The 17,734-nt window shown below is 34.8% G+C and overlaps 1 protein-coding gene and 1 long non-coding RNA gene across 6 annotated transcripts in view; both read right to left on the bottom strand.

Moving 5' to 3' along the window:
- Tet (Ten-Eleven Translocation (TET) family protein) overlaps nt 1-17,734 on the bottom strand; it is an 841,485-nt gene that overhangs the window by 168,708 nt on the left and 655,043 nt on the right. The window lies entirely within an intron of this gene.
- Nucleotides 1-17,734, bottom strand: part of LOC137252957 (uncharacterized) — a 123,290-nt gene that overhangs the window by 33,277 nt on the left and 72,279 nt on the right. The window contains exon 3 of one of the 2 annotated variants that reach the window (XR_010953688.1): nt 14,920-15,123. The exons of the other annotated variant lie outside the window; for it this stretch is intronic. This is a non-coding gene — a long non-coding RNA (uncharacterized lncRNA). Of the gene's footprint in view, nt 1-14,919; nt 15,124-17,734 lie in introns of those variants that run through there. 2 annotated transcript variants of the gene reach the window in all.

Genomic DNA, 17,734 nt, shown 5'->3' with positions numbered 1-17,734 from the left:
AAGAAGGTAATTTAAAATTTTGCGAGCTGTAATTTGGCAGTCGTTGAAGATATCATGATGAAATTTGGCAGGAACGTTACTCCTATTACCATATGTACGCTTAATAAAAATTAGGAAAATCGGAGAAGACCACGCCCACTTAAAAAAAAATTTTTTTTTAAAGTAAAATTTTAACAAAAAATTTAATATCGTTACAGTATATAAGTAAATTATGTCAACATTCAACTCCAGCAATGATATGGTGCAACAAAATACAAAAATAAAACAAAATTTCATAATGGGCGTGGCTCCGACCTTTTTCATTTAATTTGTCTAGGATACTTTTAATGCCATAAGTCGAACAAACATTTACCAATCCTTGCAAAATTTGGTAGGGGCTTAGATTCTGGAACGATAACTTATTTCTGTGAAAAAGGGCGAAATCGGTTGAAGCCACGACCAGCTTTTACACACAGTCGTCCCTCTGTCCTTCCGCATGGCCGTTAACACGATAACTTGGGCAAAAATCGACATATCTTTACTGAACTTAGTTCACGTACTTACTGAACTCACTTTATCTTGGTATAAAAAATGAACGAAATCCGGCTATGACCACGCCCACTTTTTCGATATCGAAAAACGCGAAAAATGAAAAAAATGCCATAATTCTATACCAAATACGAAAAAAGGGATGAAACATGGTAATTGGATTGGTTTATTGACGCGAAATATAACTTTAGAAAAAACTTTGTAAAATGGGCGTGACACCTACCATATTAAGTAGAAGAAAATGAAAAAGTTCTGCAGGGCGAAATAAAAAACCCTTGAAATCTTGGCAGGTATTACATATATAAATAAATTAGCGGTATCCAACAGATGATGCTCTGGGTCACCCTGGTCCACATTTTGGTCGATATCTGGAAAACGCCTTCACATATACAACTACCACCACTGCCTTTTAAAACTCTCATTAATATTTTTAATTTGATACCAATATCATACAAACACATTCTAGAGTCACCCCTGGTCCAACTTTATGGCGATATCTCGAAAAGGCGTCCACCTATAGAACGAAGGCCTACTCCCTTTTAAAAATACTCATTAACACATTTCATTTGAGTCACCCCTGGTCCACCTTTATTGACATACCTCGAAAAGGCGTCCACCTATAGAACTAGGGCCCAATCCCTTTTAAAATACTCATTAACACCTTTCGTTTGATACCCATATTGTACAAACGAATTCTAAAGTCACCCTTGGTCCACCTTTATGGCGATATCTCGAAAAGGCGACCACCTATACAACTACCACCACTTCCTTTTAAAACCCTCATTAATACCCTTAATTTGATACCCATATCGTACAAACACATTCTAGAGTCACCCCTGGTTCACCTTTATGGCGATATTTCGAAACGGCGCCCACCTATAGAACTAAGGCCCACTCCCTTTTAAAATACTCATTAACACCTTTCATTTGATACCCATATTGTACAGACACATTCTAGAGTCACCCCTGGTCCACCTTAATGGCGACATCTCGAAAAGGCGTCCACCTATAGAACTAAACCCCACTCCCTTTTAAAATACTCATTAACACCTTTCGTTTGATACCCATATTGTACAAACGCATTCTAGAGTAACCCCTGGTCCACCTTTATGGAGATATCCCTAAATGGCGTCCACCTATAGAACTTTGGCCCACTCCCTCATAAAATACTCATTAACACCTTTCGTTTGATACACATGTCATACAAACACATTCCAGGGTTTCCCTCGGTTCATTTTCCTACATGGTTATTTTCCCTTATTTTGTCACCATAGCTCTCAACTGAGTATGTAATGTTCGGTTACACCCGAACTTAACCTTCCTTACTTGTTTATTTTAATATTGTAAGTACTTATCTGTGCACGGATTTGCAATTAAGATTAAAATGCAAAGTATACATGTATGAATATAAAAGAACATACATATTACACATAAATACTTAAATCCATATATATATATATACATTCTTACATATTTCGTTTAATTATGTTTACATATACATTATATATAGGACCGTATCGCAAAAGTAATGTGTTAAAGCACGCTACTCAAGGTGAGAACCTTTCTAAACAGTTAACAGTTACCACACCAATTGTGTTGGTTTTGTTTTGAAATAAATTATATAATTTTTTATGCAATCATTGCAATAACATGTTTTGAAGACACTTTATGGTCACTTCAGATTTCTTTTCGGGTGTTGTAAGGTTCACTCACGTGCATCTATAACTAAGTATCGAATGGTAAGATTTGATCACTTCTTACATACCGCCATCCTGTGCATGAACTATGATTTAGCCCTATTTTTCTTTTCAATCAAGCACACATATATAACTAAGAGTGCTTAAAAGTTTAAATAAACCCCTCATAAACAACAGAAGTTGACTTTGTAACGGATTTTGAAAAATAACCCAGTTCGAGCTTACTAAAAAGGTCAGCTGTAAGCTGATTTCATCTTTGAAATTGAAAAAATTTAAGTCAAAACTTTATAAAATGTGAGAAATTATTTATATATTTCACTAAAGAATAAAAAAAATATGGCAGCAAGTCTTTCGTCCCGTTTGCTGAAATCAGTTATCCAGCACAAAGGCCAACTGTGGTTAGGTTTCACCGAGATGCGTGTTTTAACATCCTTTATAGTAAGTTGTTTTCATGTTCGTCCACAAATTTCAGTGGGGATTCGTGAAAACTCTTATAGATAGGGCTGGGGTTGGGAGAATAAGAGAAACATACGAAACATGTGAAATCTTGCGATCAATTTTTAAGAGATTTGCCACTGAGCTATAATCTTGAAATTCGCACATAGCTTGAAGCACAGAGGCTATGCAAAAAAATCTGTAAAATTATGATATGATAACAAAAGATTAAACACTGCATTTATAAAAATTGATCAAAACGTAGCGGGAAACCTGTGCTTAAACGCAGAGATAATGCTGACTCAACAAAAAAGCGACTGATGGGCCGTAACCGTTTAAACAGTTAAGCGACTATTAAATAAGCAAGTAAGCTGAATAGCTATTGCTAAATAGAGAACGAAAATCGACACTGATGATGGCACAACGCCGAAACCGGTTTGTATCCAAACCAAATTTGACAAGGTAGGACGGAAAACCGTTTCAATATACATCATTTATTGTAAATAGCTTATCAAAAACAAAACTTAAAAGTTAGGGCACAATCATTTATTGTAAATAGCTTATCATCAATCATCATCATATATCAATTTATCTCACCAGCGGTTTAAGGAGCTTGGAATATTCTCACCGTGGGCATGCTTGTCGACAGGGTCCCATCAAATAGTTCCCGAGATAGTTGGACTAGTATGTTAATGATGCTGAGTTCCAAAGCGTACCAGGCCCCGTATGGAGTTACACGATCACGTATCGACAAACACTTTTAAGCAAGCAATAAATATGAGCATCTCAAACTATTCGTAAAATTATGAATCTAATGATTATTCGTAATTAATATGCAAAATATTTCATTAATCCGATTCACCATATTAGAGCTATTGTGATCGTAAAACACAATACAGGCCCAGAACAACATTCGCAAAGTACCTTCATCATCCATAATACTCCCCAATACCTGCGGCGAGTGCCTTTATCGCTACATAAAGAAGATGTAGATAATGTTTATTTGCGTTACTTTGAAGCTTCTAATATAAATGGACATTAAGTAATCGCTCACCTAAGTTCGGCAATTGGGTTCTACCTTTATTGTTTACAACAGCTTTTGTTAAAATTTCAAAATAAAAATTCAACCAAATTATGTTCAAATGTCTGTGTTTAAGGATACATTTTCAGTTGGGTATTGATCCATTTGAATAAAAGTAGTCTTTAAAGTTTGTTTATCTTATTTTTATTTTTCTAATAATTGCCGTAACAATAAACAAATAAATGTTTATAAGTTACTTTATAGTTAACTGGATTTTTTCCTGCAGGACATGCACATAAAATGCATGAATAAATATAATGATGCATATGTGTGTATTTACGCGATTATAACTTAGCATACAAATATTAAAAATGTACATATGTACATAGGAAAACTGCATATTCCGTATGGCGGTCTCTAGACTGGAGTGTGGGCTTTGAGATGCACTTGAGGTTATCTGTTGTGTTTCCACGACAAGTACTTATGTATCGTTGCCCGGAAAAATTAATGTCGTATGTGAAATTTGGGCCGAATTGAGTTAATAATGCAGTTATACTAAACTAATCAAGATCTTTCGAATGACGTCATCCGTTTTTCGATATCTCTTTTAGTTTCAGAGATATTGAGCAGTATTTTGTCGTATGTGCAAGGTCACAAGCGATTTCGTCTAATTTTGTTGCATGTGACAACTCATTTTCACGTACGACAATTCTCCATATATATTTTGTTCTTTGAACACTCGGTGAAATATTGTCGTAATCACCAATTTAACCAACACATACGACAAACCTTTACAGAAGAGTGGTAACATTTTGTCTTATGTGACATACAAAACCGCATGATCGCACAATATTTAGTATCGATTACGATGTCGGCGAGTACGGACGAATCACCTGCGCCACTTTTGCCGCCGGAAATTAATGAGTAAGTATAAATTCAAAAATATGCAATGCAATTAATTGAAAACGATTTAATATTATTACAGTATGGAACGTGAAATACTAAGCGATAGCGATAGTGATTTTTCACCAGATGATGATCAGAAAGATCCGAACTACATTCCAAATACTCCGAAAAAGTCTGCAATAACGCATTATTATGAATCTATTGCCCCGACAATCGATTCAACACCAAACCATGTTGGCAGCCAACTTCGAAATTTGCCGTCCCATGCCAGCAATTCTTGTATGTATGCGCCTTTTCTTATTTTAGTTAATCTATCAATATTTATCTTCAGATTACAGCGAGTCTCCAGTAACTAGGAAACGTGAGCGAAATCCCGAACTTTGGAAACAAAATGTGAGAAAAAATCTTCGCAATCGAGGCTTACCATATGTAAGCAACAAAGGCAAACAAATGCCTGGCAAAACTCTTGGTCAAGCATGTTCTCGATCTTGTTTTTATACATGTACAAGAAATATATCTACAGAGGAAAGGCAACTTATACTCGACCATTTCTGGAGCCTAAGTCCTACAGAGAAACAGACCTTTTATGCTAATTTTGTGAAACAGGAGGAAGTTAAACGCAGACGATGTGAGACCAAAAGGCAGGATGATCCAAAAAAAAAGAACAGCTTTAAATTCTATTTGAAATCATGTACCAAAACTGTACAGGTTTGCAAAAGATTTTTCTTAAACACCTTATCAATATCCGAACGAGTCATCTACTACTTTTTTCGCAAACATTATGCAGTAGACACGAAGGAATCTTTGTCTAAACTACATCATCGTGGGAGAAAACGTACCGAAGAAAGTCGAATAGAGGAAGTAAAGAATAATATTTTGAGCTTCCCAACAGTCGAATCACATTACTGTAGATCCTCCACCTCAAGAAAATATTTGGAGGCCAATTTAAGCATCCAAAAAATGTAAGATCTCTATAAAATTTCGCTCAATAACCCAGTCAGTTTAGATATTTACAGGCAGGTTTTTAACACAAAGTTCAACTTAGGGTTTTATACACCACGTAAGGATGTTTGCGACAAATGTAGTCTCTTTAAAGTAAATAATGCTAAACAAACGGTAGCTTCTGTTCAACTGTATGAGAAACATTTAAATGAAAAAAGATTTACAATAGCTGAACATGATGCCGATCTCAAGATTATTGACAAAAATACTGCGGTTTTAGTGTATGATCTACAAAATATATTTTCACTTCCGAAATTATTTGCTTCAAGCTTTTACTATAAAAGAAAGTTGTCTGTATTTAACCTTACTGGTACGTTTATACTACCTGGATGCGAAAAAGTAACATACTGCGCCCTTTGGAACGAAACTTTGAGCGGACGAAGCGGAAACGACATTGCCAGTGCGTTAATTAAAATATTGAATAAAATTTTAGAAGAGCATCCAAATATTAATACCATTATATTATGGAGTGACTCGTGCGTTCCGCAAAACAGGAATCGTATAACTGCGACTGCTTTGCTACAATTCTTACACGATCATCCACATATTATAGAAATTAAGCAAAAATTCAGTGAGCCAGGGCATTCTTGCTTACAACTGGTTGATTGTGTTCACAGCGTAATTGAGAAATACTTACGAAACGTCGAAATTCCTAGTCAACTTATATTATTAAGACTGCTTAAAAATACAAACTTTCCAAATACAAAACTCCGTTTGTTACAAATGACTGATAATGACTTTAAGTGCTATTCTATAAAATCGGAAAATATGAATTTTAAAGATGTACAATTTTTTAAATGCAAATCTCTACTATATTCTGGAAATGATTTGTTCAAAATTGGAACGAAAATTTCTCTTGAACATGCAAATTATTCGTTTACAAATATTCAAAAAAAAATAGATTTTCAAAATCCATAACCATTTGGGAGAAACCCTTTTGTCTTGTGCCGAAAAAAGCACTTGATGAAAATAAAAAAAAAGACTTAACAAGTGCCATCTCATTCCTGGAAAACCAGGAAGATAAAGACTTTTATCAAGCTTTACTTAAATTTTAAGCTACTTATCGCTTTGTCTATTATTATTTATTTATTTGTTTAATTGTTTGTTTACTTTAGTTTTGTTTAGAAACTGAATTGTTATGTTTATTTATTTGTTTAAGTTGTTTAGTTATGATACTCGTACATTTAGGTTTTTTTTAAACAGAATTTAACTTTTTTTGGAAAGATGTTCATTCTACTGTGCTTTTACTTGCTGTGAATTAATTTATTTACTTTTATGAGAAATAAAATACAATATTTCACTAACTTAAAAAATCTTTAATTTGGTTGAAATTGAGAGCACATTTTGTCGTACGTTATACACATTGCTGCAAGACTGTTGCTAAATATAACATACGACAAAATTTTACTGAAGAAAATCCTTTATAAATTCTAAAATAATTAACAATATATAACAGAACTAAAAAAATTTAAGAATTTCGTGGCCTAGTAGTATTTTCCCAGACTTTGGAGAAAATCTAATGAGGCGTTTTGGAGAAATACAATTACAAACTTCAAACCCGTTTTCCCAAAAGTCTTTTAATGCAACATACGACATCAATTTTTCCGGGCGACGGTTTTTTTTTTTTATTTACATACATAAATTTGCTCTCATATTTGTTGCTTTTCATTTTTGTTGTTATTACAACAACTGTTATTTCAAGTTCTAAACGTTTTTTTGCTACTGAAAGTACATTCGCTTGTTTACTTCAAGATTTTATTGTAATTAAATGATTGCGATTGGAATAGTATGCAAAGTTATATGCATACGTATGTGCATATATGTATGTATGTAAGGCGATGTGAATATTCTAGTATTTGCATATATTTTTTGCCCTTCACCCAACGCCTTGTTAAAAAATGGCGCGAAATGTTTATTCAGCGCGAAACATTGTTGGAGCAACAACAAATTTTTAAATGGCAATTTAGAGAGTTTTATGTTGCTTTTTATTTCTAGGTGCACAATCAAGAAGTTTTGCACATTACTAGGGATTGCAGAAGCTGTATCATGTTTCCCAAGTAATTGGGTATAAAATTAAACTTCGTTTGACCTCGGTGCATAGGGTGACTAAAATCGGAAGTTTTTATTTTCTTCATTCTGTATTGCGAACGAGAGCTCAGACGGATGATTCGCCTCCAAGCGATTTCGTCACATAATGGTAGTCTCTATTATTTTCGTTTGGTCTTTACGTTTTTTACTTTATGTCAAACAGAAAGGCGAACTCAAATGATATGTTTCCGTAGTTTAATATAGTGAAAATACACTAGCGATTCGTCTCTGAGGCGCCATGTAACAATTTGAGGACCATTGTTTGGACTTTATTCCAATTGTAGATGAAAGACCTTGACACATATTGAAAAACTTCAATAAAAATTATCCTCTATGTGCCTTTTAAATTTACAATTGATTTACCAAATATGGTCTAAAACTTGATGATAGGTGTTTTCGTAAAAATAAATGCACAACACTTGGTTTCAATTTCAAACCAGCGAAGTCTACACTTATATATACAAAAAAAAAAAAAAAAATTAATATTGTGCGGTTCGTCGGCAGGCTTCGAATCGAAGTGATCTGAATGCAAATTGTATTTATTTAATAGGCGAAGTTGTCGAGATCCCCAGTTCTCACAAAAGAAGGGATACCCAAGAAGGTTCAATTCGTCATATAAATTTGTTGCTTAATGGTCGAGCTTATATCTTAATGGTCTTTGTACGGAACGTATCGGATACAAGAAGAAGAAGAAATAAATAATAGTTTAAAAAAACTAAAAAAACACGCTTTTATAGCTAACCGAACTAAAAAATAGAAAACAATTTTCAATTAAAAAGAGTTTATATAACAGTTGTAGAAGGTCAAACAATCATTTATAGTCAATCACCTCAAAATAAAATTATAGTAAAATTTAAGTTATTAACAGAATAATTTAATTCAGATGAAAAAGCGTGGAGTGCATTTGACTACATTTCATATCTTTCCTCTCAGATAGTTGCCAATAGAATGACTGTAACATTCAATATCAAGCACCCCACGCTTTTTACTGTGAAGCAGAGCTGTTCACCTGAAAGGGGGCAATTGGCACCTCCTGGGGATTCTCCCCTAAGGTGACCTACTTGATTTACACAGCCCTTGTGCGCCCGATTCTTCTTTATGGTGCCTTGGTTTGGTGGCCTGCACTAGCTAAAAATACCTATCTTAAAACTCTTCAAAAGGTGCAACGGAGTTCGGAGTTCGGAGCTCTGCATTACCGGTGCTCTCGGCTCCAATCCAGATTCCGTTACATACATACATGGATACATAGATACATAGATAGATACAGGCCGAGCTAATAAAAACTTGTTAAAAAGGGCTCCAGTATGCTCTTTCGTAGATGTGCCATGCATCCACTTCTATCATGAATAAAGGAATGCGTTTTTCGCATTATGTGCAAGGCTTCAAATCTATGGTCATTTGGGGTGGTTATAAGTTCAACTGACTTTATGTCCGTTAACCTTATTTCACCCCACCATCACATTATTGCATTGTCATCGAGCCTTGATACGTGTGCAAAGTTTCAATCAAACTTATGGCCATTCAAAGTGGTAATAAGGCCAACTGACCTTACGGCCGTTGACCTTGTGTCACCACACCATCACATTAATGCATTGTCACCGAGCCTTGATACGTGTGCAAAGTTTTAATCAAACGTATGGCCTTTCAAAGTGGTAATAAGGCCAATTGACCTTATGGCCGTTGACCTTATGTCACCACACTATCACATTAATGCATTGTCATCGAGCCTTGATACGTGTGCAAAGTTTCAATAAAACTTATGGCCATTCAAAGTGGTAATAAGGCCAATTGACCTTATGGCTGTTGACCTTATGTCACCACACCATCACATTAATGCATTGTCATCGAGCCGTGATACGTGTGCAAAGTTTCAATCAAACTTATGGCCATTCAAAGTGGTAGTAAGGCCAATTGACCTTATGGACGTTGACCTTATGTCACCACACCATCACATTAATGCATTGTTATCGAGCCTTGATACGTGTGCAAAGTTTTAGTCAAACATATGGCCATTCAAAGTGGTAATAACGCCAATTGACCTTATGACCGTTGACCTTATGTCACCGCACCACCACATTAATGCATTTTTATCAAGTCTTGATACGTGTGCAAAGTTTCAATAAAACTTATGGCCATTCAAAGTGGTAATATGGCCATTTGACCTAATGGCCGTTGACCTTATGTCACCACACCACCACATTAATGCATTGTCATCGGTCCTTTATATGTATGCAAAGTTTCAAATTAATCAGACTTCTAGAAACTGGTGAAACTTGAGCTCAAAAATTCCGTTACATACAGGCCAAGCTAATAAAAGCGTGTTAAAAAATGAGCCAGAATCTATGACTTGCTGTACTTTTCAGAAAGAACTTTTATATTCTCAGCAGTACCTAAGTATAAACTTTTGGGGTTTTGATTTAAAATAAACCTTCGGTTTCGTATTGAAACAATTCTACTGCTCAGTTTAGTTGAAAACTATATCCGAAAAAAATAAAATTAAACGCTCAAAAAATGTGAAACAAGAGGAACGAGAACTAAAATATGAAAAAGCATTTTTAATCACCACCGTACTAAGGGCCGCCGTGATGTAGTGGTAACGTGCTCCGCCTACTTCACCGATGGCCCTGGGTTCAAGTCCCGGGAAAAGCAACATTCAAATTTAAAAATACGTTTTTTCAATTAGAAAAAATTGTTCTAAGCTGAGTCGTCCCTCAGGAGTGGTTTGGCAAACATTCCGATTGTATTTCTGCCCTAAAAAGCTTCTCAGTGAACTTTTATCTGCCTTGCAGCTATCGTTCGGAGTCGGCATATGACATGGTCCCGTCCCGCTAATTTGTAGGAAACATTAAAAGGGAGCAAGACGCGAGTTGGAAGAGAAGCTAGCCCTAAATCTCTGCGAAGGTAAATCGCCTCAGTATTGTTGCTTTGTACAGGAAATGCGAATTAATTAAAGTCTCAAAAATTATTAGAAACTCCAATTCCATTTCCTCCCACGAAGCCCAGTCAAGCCTACCTACAAAATTATGTCTAGAACATTTTTTTTTAATATATCCTAACTGCACATTTCGAGGTTGTTCCATAATTCCTGCAGAAAAAATATGAAACATACACATAAAGTTGTAGTTCCCCACTAGAGGTTTCATGACCATCTCCGAACTCGTGCTAGCTGGGGGCAGTCAAACTTGTATCAACGGCGCCCATGGCTCAGATATTTGTATATAAATAAAGCATAAAAGTAGCGACTAACTCAGAGCCACTTACGACTGGGACAGTTAAGAAAGCGTTACAAGGTTCTGGCGGTGGTCATCACCTATTAAAAGTATCAGTGGAAGGCACTGCGTGAGGACAGGATACGCAATTGAACTGCCTCAAAATGCCAAAGTTCAGGCCCACAATAAAAATGCTTTTGTACAGTGTTATAAGAGGGTAACAGTAAAGAGTTAGCCACACCTCCACAATGATTTTTAGAAGTTTTTCCGTGAACCTAAGACCTTATACCTTGGGAACCTGGAAAGTATTTTTTCGTTTCGAATGCTCCATATACTTCCTTATATTTGCAGAGCTGAAAAAGCGTTTAGGTTTCTTAAGATTTTATGGTGTATTGGAAATCAGCGTGTACTGTTTGCGGAAAAAATGTGCTTCCAGGATCGATGTAATTCTATCACTTCTTCCGCGAAAGTACACTCACTCTCACTGTCACTTCTTTTTCAAAACTGATTTGGCAACAAGACGTCGTATACCCTGTACGCTGTTCAGACTTCAAATGATGTGCTATCCCACTGACCATTCAGGACTTTTTCGAGTAACCCTGCACCTATATGAACATGTGTTGACTCAGATACATACATACATATATATGTGTGCACTCATAATATTTTGACCATTACATTTTTAAACTACAATGCATTTTATGTAAAATGTGTCCTGTTTTGTATTTTTTAGTGTTGCTCTAACATTATTTTGTTTTTTTACTACAGTAAACTTTGCGTTGGGTCCCCATTACTAAGAAAGAAGTTGAGACGACGAGCAAATCGCGCTGTGGGGCTATGTTATGGTGCTGTGTTTGCATTTTGTTTTCTTGCGTTTATTCGTTTTTTTATGTTATGTAAATATTGACATTCGTTTATTAAAATTCACAGCGAAATTCAACAAAGACAAGAAATGTATAGTATGTATGAAATAAAAACAACAGCATCCACAGCAACAGCTAGAACAACGGCCATGGGTATTACAACGACGCCAATGGCGGCAACGAAGTCACTGAAGGAAGCATAAAGATGGAGAGAAGAAGCAATATAAAGATGTTAGTATATAGCTTAATGCAGGGTCGTAACCAGACCTTGAACAAGAGTGAAAAATCTTCGAATTTTTAACGGTTGCCTTAACAGAAAGTACTCGTATCTAACACACGACAGTACCGGACTAGTGCTCCATTGATCCGGCATGTAGCTCACGTTATATGTAGATTAATCAGGTTGTGCTCGTTATGAAGGCCTCCATAGCTGATTGTCTGATCATGTATCATGTCGAAACTATTGAGAATACCTGAATTACCATTTTACAAGTTACAATTGTACACAGTGCACTGAAGCATTAAAGAGGTCTAGTGACCTTCACTGATTGGAACATGAGAACCATAGTCAACCGCCCCTCCTCCTCCCCGTACTGTTTTGTCTCATATCACCATGTAAACAAATTCCAGCTGTTGCTGCATACTTGAGTCATCGCGTTTCTTTTTGTTCCTTCCATATGTTTGTTCTCTATGTAGGTACAGATATTCCGAAGAAATCTTAAAACTTACATGCAGTTATATTTATGTACATATGTATTTAAATTTGTAAATGTGTATGTAAGCGAAGAATTTATTTCTCCTCTGCTTGTGCTAATATTTGTTTTTAATTTTTGCTTTGTTTAATCTGCAGTTTAATTTCATTTTCTGTCATTATTCTTTATACGCTTTTAACTATTCCGGCAGCTTAAAAAAAGAGAAAAACAAGAACAAATTCCGTGAAAAAAAAGCACTGAATGGGAACAAACTTTTTTTTCACCAGCCTAAGAAAACTTGCATTAAATATTCAATTGGTACACAAACAAAAGCTGAAAGTCTACCAAGGTTTTATATACAAAATTGAAAAAAAAATAAAAATAATTGAATCGCTGGCCTCGAAGAAAACTAAACAAATTATCTTCGTGTGATTGTGTCAAGAGAAACTTTGTTTGAAAGCAATAATTTTTCTCTATAAATTCAATTAGTTTTAACTAGGTTTTTATTTATGTTTATGATGAACGAAAAAACAACAACCCAGCTCTCTAGCGAGCCAAATGAAAGACTTCCGCCTTTTAGCCTCAATGGCCCGTATTCTGACTGAAGCTTAAAATCGCTAGTTCTTATTGTCAACTAAGTGATTGAGGATAAGAATGAGGATGAATATGAGGATGAGATGAGGGCAAGGATAAGGATGGGAATGTGGCTGAGGATGAGGGTGAAAACAAGGAGGTGGAAGAATATGAGGATGAGGATGCGGAAGAGAATAACAATGAGGAATGAGAATGAAGGTGTTAGCCCTACCGAGTGCAGAGCGATGAAGTGTACTGTGTGAAATGTAAAAGTTGAGTCGAAGAAGAGAGTGCGTGTGGGAGTAGGAAGAACATACATAGGTGAATGTAGATAAATTAGCAGAAGAGTATGAATGGCCCTAAAGTCTTATAGATTTGTACCAAAAACAACCTTTCAGATATCAATAAAAATGGTAGAAAAGTAACAGTTTCGCAATACAGGTTTACTATCACTGAACTGGTGCTAATCGAATCGGGATAGTCGATAGCCACACTTTTACCAACAGCGGTGAAATCCGCAGGCCTGATCTAATCAAATAAATTAATCAAAGGCTGCAACTAATTCAGAACCACTAACAACTGAACCAGTTCAGAACGTGTTCAAAAGGCCTTTAAATGGTGTCAATTGCCGTTTAGTAGAACATAACAATGATAAAAGTGTCATTTGGAAGCATTGCGAGGGGTCCCAATTAAAACTAGTACCGTCTGCGATAGTTCGGAACTAGTGCAATTCGCTGCAAGGTATTTATATAAGCCACAACTATTTTATATTTTTATAGATAGCAATCACACACTTAAAACTACAAGGTAGGTTAATAACCTTAGTTAAGTTCACGTGTTCATTTCAGCGGAAGAGTGAATAAATTGAATATATAAAAAAATTGTCTTTTATTTATTTATTTTCTAGACCACTTTATGTAAAGTCACTGTCAGTAAAATCATTAAATTACCCAACTGTCATTCTCGCCATTTCAACGGAACAGCTATTACTGTCAATCATCAAATTCAAATCAAATTTAATTGACACATTTCGCATTGCAATTAAATTGCAAAAAATCAGGCAAAAAAGAAAAACACAAATGAAATCAACAAATAAGTTCATAAAATGCACAAAAAATGTAGCAGAAAAGTATTTGTAAGGCGAATGAATAAAGTGCGGGAAAAAGTAAACACGCGGGCAAGTTTAAGGCAGTGACCAGGTTTTAACACAATAAGACAATTGTCTTAAGTCATAATAGGAAGGAATGAGATCCTTCTTGCATTTTTTTGGAAGACTTATAAGTTTTTATGGGGTTATCTTCTGCTCAGCCGTCGAAGCGGAAGTCGAACTTTTCTTTAGCCGTGGTTCTGGCATATTTAGGAAAAAATTGTGTATCGCCCTATTTTGGCAAAAGCGCAAATGTAAAATGAAGCTATCTGAAAGGATGCTATACGCCAGTTAAGATCTAACTTAATAAGGGATAGTAAAGACGACAATTAGTGTAAAAACCCGTATCTTTATTACCAACATAAGTGGAACTTTATTTATTTAAAAAAAAAAAAAAAAAAAATTGATCAGTGTTAAATTATAAAGCAAAACATTTCCACTTAGTACACTGGACTAGTTCCGAGTTGATAATCGACTTACGTTCCGTGTTATTGAAACGAGCTTTTAATTCACAATAAATGTTTAAACTTTTTATAAAAACAGTATTAAATTATGAATCCACCAAACAACATGATTCATGAACCACTTATGAACACTCTAGTGTGATGCAAAAATTGCTATGGGATCGTAACATACGATCACGGATAGAAATTAATCGATAAAAATTAGCCTATCCCACTATTTGAAAAAAATTATAATATTCTATGGATCTATTGAGTACGTGTTGCCCCTAGTTTACTAATTTCATTAATCCGATATACCATTTCGGAGCTAATGTGATTTCAAAAGCGGGTTTAGCTCACGGATCGTATTTAAAGCTTCGGCCCCTGGTTTTCGCTCACAGAACGTGTGTCCTAACTAGCGAGTGGATTGTGGAATATATCTTCATTACATAGACAAATTCAATTTTTTTACTTACCTCCCAAATATATTATTTAAATTTAGTTTATTTGAAGACTTACCTGAAAAAGAAGAAAAAATGTTATTAATAAAGAGTATTTACATATTAACAAACACAAATTAATATTGTACCGAATGTTAGCAGTTTCGATACATCACTATGCTGATAGTAAATTAATGTTGCACAACTACAACAGCAATGTTAGCAGATGAGCTACACACTCATGTATACATCAGCTAAAAGCATAGACAACAGCACAAAAACATGTACACAGCAACAAAGAGCGCAGACATCATAACTCTCACATATATGTGCATAGAAGACAACAGCGAATACGAGATGCGAAAACGGTGAATAAGCAACTAAACGAGAAGGCTGTTCACGAAATGTTTACATCCTGTGAGAAATAGGCGAACGGGGCAAATGAGTGTGTAAAAGCATCGCAATCTAAGGAATAGTCATGGTGCTTGATTTTAAAATGTTAAAAGTGAAATACGCGAGTACATTAACCTGTAAAGTTCTACTACTATAGTAGTATTTTAAATAAAAAGAATTTCGCATGCACAACATTTAAGATTATTTATTGAGGAGTTCAGTGAAACGAACGATAACAGAAGACAAGGAGTAATGGGAAATTCTTAATATTCCCAACAATATATTCAAATATATCCTCAACGAAAATAACAACGGAGTCATGCCACTTTAAAAAAGCCATATCCGCACCTTTTTAAAGTGAAAACAAAATGTTTTTTGCTTCACCTATAAAAGTTTTCATTTTTTTGTTTGGGTCTTTATAAATTAATCTGATGATATTTCAATTTGTGACAAAGCTTTAAAATCTAGGTCGCATCTTAATAAAACTATCTTCTAAGAATCTTTATTATTTTATAGCTGTTTTTTATACTCTATTATCTTGATTTTATTTATAAATACATACAAAATGTTTATGTGCAAAAACGTTTTTTATACACTTAGCAAACATAGACACTATCACATGCAGTTTGCTCATTTGTGGCAGCATCCAGTCAGCCATCTTTGTTGCAACAAATTACGCTGCTGGCAAAGAAGGTGGGACAAGTCGCGGTTAAAGCGATTAAAGTATGAATAAATATCTTAAATAATATAAATAGATACATTATCATGGACCGAAAATTAAAGAAATTAAAATAATTAAAAAAGAACGAATAATAGGAAATAGTAAACCATCAAATTGCAGGTAGGTTATTCACCACAGAGGAACTTGAAATTCGCCTATTATTACGAGAAAAACACTTTTCTTTTGAATATAATAACCACGTTTTAACTAGTTTGTTACTCTTGTATCAAGTTTTTTTCGTGAAATTATAATTAAAAATCTGTGAATTTTTATAATCTTCAAGCAGTTAATGTGGTGCAATGTCTATCGCTAGTTTTACATTTCCCGATTCTGTTTGTCGTTGGGGCTTCTCTATAGCTTAAATTTTCGCTGCTTAGCCTGGGTCTAACGGGCAAAAAAAAAATACGTTTTTTCCACGAATGTATATTTCACTGCTGGGTATACATAAAAGTCGTTATTTAATTTAACATATGTGTGTTAATGTAATTGATATTAGAGAAAAATTGTAAGTTTACAAACGGCGATGGTTACTAGGACATGTTTCTGAATTTCACTTCTTCATCAGCTAGCTTTTCGGGAGCTGAGCGTTGAACTCGAGTCTCCAACATACATAACCAACGCTCAGCTCCCGAAAAGCTAGCTGATGAAGAAGTGAAATTCAGAAACATGTCCTAGTAACCATCGCCGTTTGTAAACTTACAATTTTTCTCTAATATCAATTACAAAAACCATTGTATAAAGCAATATGAGCAAAGCTCGCTAATTAAATACATATGATCATATGTGTGTTAATTTTCGCCAAGGCAATGCGCCCAAATGTACTTTTCGTTTCGCGCGTCAATATATCAAAATGATAAAAATTATTGCAAAGTGAGTGGCAGCGACCGACGCGAAGAAAACGAAAAAAGTAGAATATAAATAAACAAAAACTTCGAACAAAAAGAATAGAGTACTTAACTAACTATAAATCATGGCGGAACGATACAAGGTGGCAGCATGGTGACATACCTACAAACATAAATACAAATTCCATGTACTTTGTTTTTGTAAATTCGATGGACAAATGTCAAAATCGTATTGCGCGGTAAGTTGATGTATCAAATGAAATAAAAAAGTGTATAATCAGCTGTCCCATGCTGCCACCTTGTATCGTTCCGCCATGCTATAAATACATTTACGCAATGGTTGTAAACAAATTTCAACTTAAATGTAATTACTTTTAGAATTGTTGAAATACTTTTCGTAGTAAAACAATAACTAGAATTTTAAACTTTTGTGGGGAAGAATAAACCAAAGCTGATTTTTTAGCACATCTACTTTAACTTTTACTTAGAAAAACTTGAATTTTGAAGGTATGTTTTAAAAATGTTTTGATAGGACTTTTTAAACATACCCAATTTTATCAATAAGTCGGAATACTGCAATGAAAAGGGTAAATCTAGATTGACCAACCTAATAAACGTACATGTACCTTTATGGCTCATTCCATGACGGTAATCTCACAAAATGTAGATCAGATGACGGAATAGTAAAATTATGTTAAAGATGCTAACATCATCTCAACGCTGGGCTGAGT

The sequence above is a fragment of the Eurosta solidaginis genome, chromosome 5 (genome assembly GCF_040869045.1).
Source record: "Eurosta solidaginis isolate ZX-2024a chromosome 5, ASM4086904v1, whole genome shotgun sequence".
In the NCBI taxonomy this organism is placed as follows: domain Eukaryota; kingdom Metazoa; phylum Arthropoda; class Insecta; order Diptera; family Tephritidae; genus Eurosta; species Eurosta solidaginis.
This window is presented reverse-complemented; position numbering and strand designations above follow the sequence as displayed.